A 6,383-nucleotide genomic window follows, 5' to 3' on the forward strand; every position below is an offset into this window, starting at 1 on the left:
CTGCGTGGGAGGAACCCCGCGCCGACAGAGCGCGCCTCGGCCCCGCGTCGTCGCCGGGGTCGCGAAGTTCCACGGGCCACGCCCCGACGGAGCGCGGCCCCACCCTCCGCTCCAGCCCCACCCTAGACAGGCGGGACTCTGAAGTCCGAGGCCACGCCCCAGAACGTGCCCCGCCCCGCCGCAGGGAAAGCCACGCCCTCAGGCGGCCAGCCCTTGGTTTCCGCGAATGCCCAACACAAACTCGCTTCGCAGTAGCCCCGCCCCCACGCCGGCCCCACCCCCCACGCCGGCCCCGCCCCGCCCCCGGCTCCTCCCACTATCTTCCAATTCCTTTGTCTAACGTTTTAGTGTGCGTGTGTGTTGGTGCTAGTACTTGAACTCAGGGCTTGAGCGCAGTCCCTGAGCTTTTCCTTTTCTTTCTTTTTTTTGCTCAAGGCTAGCCACACAGCTCCACTTTTGGCGTTTTGGTGGTTAACTGGAGATAAGAGTCTCATGGGTTTTCCTGCCAAGGCTGGCTTTGAACCCCTCACCTCAGGGCTCAGGCTTTTTGAGTAGCTAGAATTACAGGCCTGAGCTACCTACTCGTGGCTCCTATATGTTTATCCCAAAGCAGGAAGCAGGGAGCTGGCCAAGACTGCAAAACAAAACTTTTTTTCAGCCCTCCTGTCCTTAATGAGGAAAGAAAAACATTCCCAACCACCTGCCTCAGAACCCTTTTCTTTCCTAATCACCTGGCCACTCCTCATCAGAGGAAAACAAAATGAATGGCTGACTTTTCGTGCTCTACAGTGGGAGGCAAAAGAGAAGAACGTTGGTTGGGAATGGCTATTAGAGCCCACCTGTGTTCTTCCAAACATAGCTGTGTTTATGCTAGATTCTGGAATAGAGGAACCTGGTCTGCATTTGTAATGGCCCTGAAACTAAGAATGTTTTCAGTGAAATCTGAAACTGTTGTCTTCCAAACACATAAATTGTTAGGGCAACAAACTAACAACCAAAAGGAAATCCTCCAGGATCCACCTCAAACAGCACACTCTGAGTCACCTGGGGGCACCACCAAGGTATTCATTTAAGTGTAGCTTGTGATTATTAGTCAGAGAAGGAAGGGAAAGGCAAGGAAATATTCTTTGAGTCTCACTGGGATGAGTAAACACAGATGAATGGGGCCAGTCAAGATCAGTCAGTACCAGCATCACAAATGAATGTTATGTCTGTATCCCGGTGCAGGTGAGGATTAGTGAAGTTTCCTTTTAAATGTTTCCTTTTAAATGTAGGAACTCTTCACTTAGTGTCCTTGTGTTTGATTGATCACAGAATAAGTATTTCTGGATGTTACTAAAGCACCCATCCCAGAACACTACACAGACACAGTTACCTGCAGGAAAAGGGGATTATTTGTCAGCCGAAGCTGACAAGGCCATCTCCCCTACAGGGGACAGGGAGAAATGGCACCTCTCACTATTCAGGGGCATCCTTATAACACCGGTGCTAAAGGCAGGAGGTACTCTGCATGCCCAGTTAGGTCTGGGTGGAGAGTATGCACACCTATTCTGGGAGAAACCTGTGACCTGTGGAAACCCCCTGGGAGAGTTCTCTTTTCTGTGTGGAAGGCAGGGTGGAGTTCAGGTCTGGGTAGAGGATGTTCCGATAATGAAGCTGAGGGTTACAGATGGTAAAACTTGGTGCAGCTTTATTATGTAAACAAGCAGAGAGACAAAAAGCAGATAAATAGACAAGCAGGAGGGCAGGGGCACACACTGTTAGAGTGTGGGTGCTCTCACAAGGAGATAGAGACACATATAAAGCTACTTGGGCTGTTGGGGTTCTGATAGGGCAAAGGCAGGGGTCCTGGCTTCAAACTTATGTAAACATAGGTGCACCCTCCCCGCTCCTCTCCTATGTCCTAGTGCTCAGCCAGCCCGCGGTCATGGCCTCTGCTCTTCCAGGCCTCTTCCTGGCAGGGTGCTGGCACTCAGCGAAAGTTATTTGTGCCACAATAAGGACAAAGCTATTTTAAGAAACCCAAACAGTCTTTTCTTTATTACTCATCTGAATGAGCTGTTGTGCTGATCTTGGTGTAGGGCCTCTGGTATTCCAACTTCTGTATACTTCTGTTTACGATAGATACCCACTATTCCAAGAAAGTTTCCAAAGCATGCAGTCCAGCCCATATTCTGATTTCCCTGGATGGATGGATTTTTGTGTCATTACAGAGTAGTAATTTAAAAGTAAAAATAAATAAATTTAAATTAAGCAATAGCCTGAGAGGTAGTTTATAGGGTGTACAGAGCCTAGAAGAGAGTGGGGTGGGTGGAAGCTCTGTCAACCAGCACCAACTAGTTGACCTTGAACTGACCTTATAGCTGAACTTACTATTAGAGTTACTATCCTGGTTACATCACTTACAGGATAGGTCTGTCTGATATTCTGTTCACAAGCAACAGAATTAGCACAGGGATATTCCCAAGGCTGAGATGACTCATGGATTTGAATACTTGAGGACAAGGTTCAGATGACAGAGGCCAGGGCAACTCCATGGATTCAGCAACAGGAAGAATCAACTTCTTGTTTTATATGGCTTCAAAGTGGTAGACTGTTGGCTGTCTCAATGATTATTCACCACCTTCACTCAGAGCTGAGGGAAAGATTGAACCTTTCCTCTTTTAACTAGAGTGGCCCCGAGATACAGTTCCATAGGGAAAGAACAGAAGATAATTGGAAGTTTTCTAGTAGAAGAGACAAAAGCAAGTGATGTTTTTCTCCTATTGTCTTTCTTTTCTCCTTCTTCTTCCCTACCTCCTTCCTCTTTTTCCCTTCCTTCTTTTCTCCCCCACCCCACTCTCATTTCTTTCAGTATTGAGGACAGCAAGAGCTCGTGTTTCAGCCACACCCCTACTCCACCTTTCCTTTTCCAGCCTCAAACTTAAAGCAATTTGGGAATTTCTGTGGTCACTTCGAAGTGTTCATTAGGTAAAAACCAAGTATTTCAGTGTTTCAACCCAGACATTGCTGGATTGTGGAACCAATGCTAGCAGTTGCTTATCTCTGGCTTTATGCAAGAAAATCAGACTTTCTGGTAAGTTGTCGGTTACTTGCAGCTGAATACCTTCTGGAGAGAGTCATAGTTTCACTCAACTTTTTTTACATTCTTGCATAAATTAAATCCCAGGAGAGACTATATGTCCATCCTTTTTTTTTTTTTCCTTTGGCTGGGGTAAAGGGTGGGCTATACTTACTAGTTTTCCAAGACTAAACTTAAGGGTGGATATAATTCCCAAAAGAATGGTTCTGTTTAGCAGGTACAAGCCTAGTGGCTAAAATCCAAATGTCCATTATAGTAGGTGCTGTCCCTACAACTGATACTGATAAAGGAGCATCCTAAATGCCTCCTACCGCTGGAGGAGGAGAGTATAGTTTGCAGTCCTTCTCATTTAGTAGTTGTCAGGGTCAGGGAATTTCTTAAGAAACAGAAACTGCTGAGCACTAGTGGCTCATATCTATGATCCCAACTACTCAGAAGGCTGGGATGTGAGTTTGGAGATTTGAAGCTAGCCAAGGCAGAAAAGTCCCAAGAGATGCTATCTCCAACTAACCAGCAAAATTCAGGACTAGAAATGTAGCTCAATGGTAGAGCTTTGAATGAAAAAGCAGGGCAGATGGGGTTATAAAGGTAGAACTGACCAAATCCAGGGGCATTGCTGTCTAGATCCCATAGTCTCACATTCAAGTAAACAGGGTCTCATCTGTAATCTGGAAATGGTAGGCTTATGTGTATAGACAGCCTGTTCACATTTGCAAATTGAGAAAATGAAGTGATCTGGTTTATGTAACTATAATGTTTAGAGTTGTGCCAGGCATATAAGCTCCCAAGTTGTGACCACTCACACTACTCATGAAGCTAAAAGTCCAAAATATGGAGGAAAACAGGGTTGGGAAAGCCCTTATCAGGGCTCCCACAACTGTTCAATCATGACTGACTGTGAGAATATACATGAATATACTTTAGAGCTCAGTAAGACCAACAAGAAGGTAGAAAACAGCATCCTACCCTGGGTTTCACATACCTGTCCATCATGACCACCCCTGGGGACCACAAAGAGGCAGGCACCCACAGGAGAAAGATTATTATAAGGTTTATGAGAGGGGCCGTATCTCTCCCTGGAGAGGGAACATAATGACATCTGCCCCTATCCAGGTGGGTAGCTCTGGGGCTAGTCTTGTGCTCAGGTAGGTCGGGGAGGGGGGGCGGAGAGAAAGAGTGGCCAGCTATATAGGGGGAACTCAAGTGCAGGGAGGAGCTCGGGTCTGGGTGGAACTGAGAACCAGAAGTGGGGATAATGCCCACCCTCACCCTCAGAGGAAATCCAATGGGGTTGCACTCCTCAGAACCACTATGAAGTTTCTGTGAAACTGAAATATTACCAGCTCTCCTTTGCAGAAGTTTCTGTGAAACTGAAATATTACCAGCTCTCCTTTGCAGAAGTTTCTGTGAAACTGAAATTTTACCAGCTCTCCTTTGCAGATTGACTCTGGATCCACGTACCCAACTCACAGTGTATGGCATATATCACGACCACTTTTTTCAGAAACAAACCTTCAGGTCATCAAACTAGCCCTGGCGGATCTGGTCAGCAGCTCTCTCCTCACTTAGCTCCAACCAGATTCTGTTTAAAGAACTTCCTTTCAGCTGGTGGCTCACACCTCTAATCCTACTTATTCAGGAGGCTGAGATCTGAGGATTATGGCTCAAAGTCTACCTGGGTAGTCTTTATCTCCAATTAACCACCAAAAAGCCAGAAGTGGAGCTATGGCTCAAGTGGTAGAGCACTAGCCTTGAGTATAGAAAGAAGCTCAGGGTCAGCACCAGGCCCCCAGTTCAAGCACCAGAAAACAAACAAATAAAAACCATCAACAAGCACCCAACTCTCAACTCAGGAAAAATTGTGAGATTCTTACCTCCAACTAAACACCTAAAAGTCAGAAGTGGACCTGGGGTTCAAGTGGTAGAGTATGGAGTGAAAAAGCTAAGGGACAGTGTCCCAACCCCTTGTGTTCAAGCTCCAATACTGACACCCAAAAACTACATAAAACACTTCACTCTCCTCAGTGAACTCTGGCCAAGTAGAGCCATGGCCCAAGATGGCAGCCAGCCAGTCTCACACTGAACTGCATCTCTAATTCATTTTTTTTGCTCCACTGAGTCAACATCAGCTCCTTTGCTTAGCCAACAGCTGTGGGCATGGTCAGGATTTCCCTAGGCAGAAACAAGATCCTTTTGATGAGAGTTACTCCTAGTAACATGTCTTAGAAGAAAGAGGAAAGAGAACATAGGCCATCCAGGCAACCCTGGGTGGTGACCAGGGTATCTCTATTGTCTATGTCTTTAGTAAAGGCATTATACAGGAAAGTCACTTCTGAAGATTTCTTCTTTCAGTTATTACCATTAAATGTGTGTGTGACTGGGCACTGGTGGCTCACACCTATAATCTTAGCTACTGAGGAGGCTGAGATCTGAGGATCAAGGTTCAAAGCCAGCCCAGTCAGGAAAGTCCCTGAGACTTTCATCTCCAATAAACCACTAGAAAAACAGAAGTGGTACTGTGGCTCAAGTGGTAGAGCACTAGCCTTGAACTGAAGAACTGAGGGACAGTGCCCAGGCCCAGAGTTCAAGCCCCACAACCAACCAAAAAAAAAAAAAGTATGTATGTGTGTGTGCTGTTATACTTCCAGAACAATAACCACACTCATCCATTTCATTATTTTATTTTCAGAAAAGCACATTACTGCAGTGTCATCTAAGAGATTACATATGCATTTGATTTGTACAGCAGATTATATCAGAGATCTTTAGGGTATTTGTTTAGCTTGGTACTGTGGTATATGCCTGTAATCCTAAGACTCAGGGGGCTTGAGGCAGGATGGGGAGTTACAGGAAAGCCTGGGCTACATAGTCAGATCCTGTCTCAAAAAATCAAAATTCCCTCCCTCATATGCAAAACCATTATCATTATACTGTTAAATACTGATATGATCATAAGGATACAATGTTTAAGTCTTGAAGATTATTTACCAGGAGACACAGGGAAAAGGAAAAACTTCCTTTTTGAGGAAATAGAGCTGTCAAAAACTTCAACATTTGTGACTGATAGTAATCCTACACGTCTATTTTATATAATCTATGCTGAATCAGCCAGAAGTCAGTAAACTAAATACCATCAGGCAAAATATGTTCACATATCTGTTGCTAGTAATGATAACATTTGGAAGTCTTGAATAGCAGCCCATATGATTTGTTGTGTTTTGTGCTGGTACAAGGACTTGGGCTTCTTGCGCTTGCTTTTTTTTTTTTGCTCGTGGCTGGCACTCTACCATTTGAGCCATGC

The sequence above is a fragment of the Dipodomys ordii genome, unplaced genomic scaffold (genome assembly GCF_000151885.1).
Source record: "Dipodomys ordii isolate 6190 unplaced genomic scaffold, Dord_2.0 Scaffold46, whole genome shotgun sequence".
Taxonomy (NCBI): Eukaryota; Metazoa; Chordata; class Mammalia; order Rodentia; family Heteromyidae; genus Dipodomys; species Dipodomys ordii.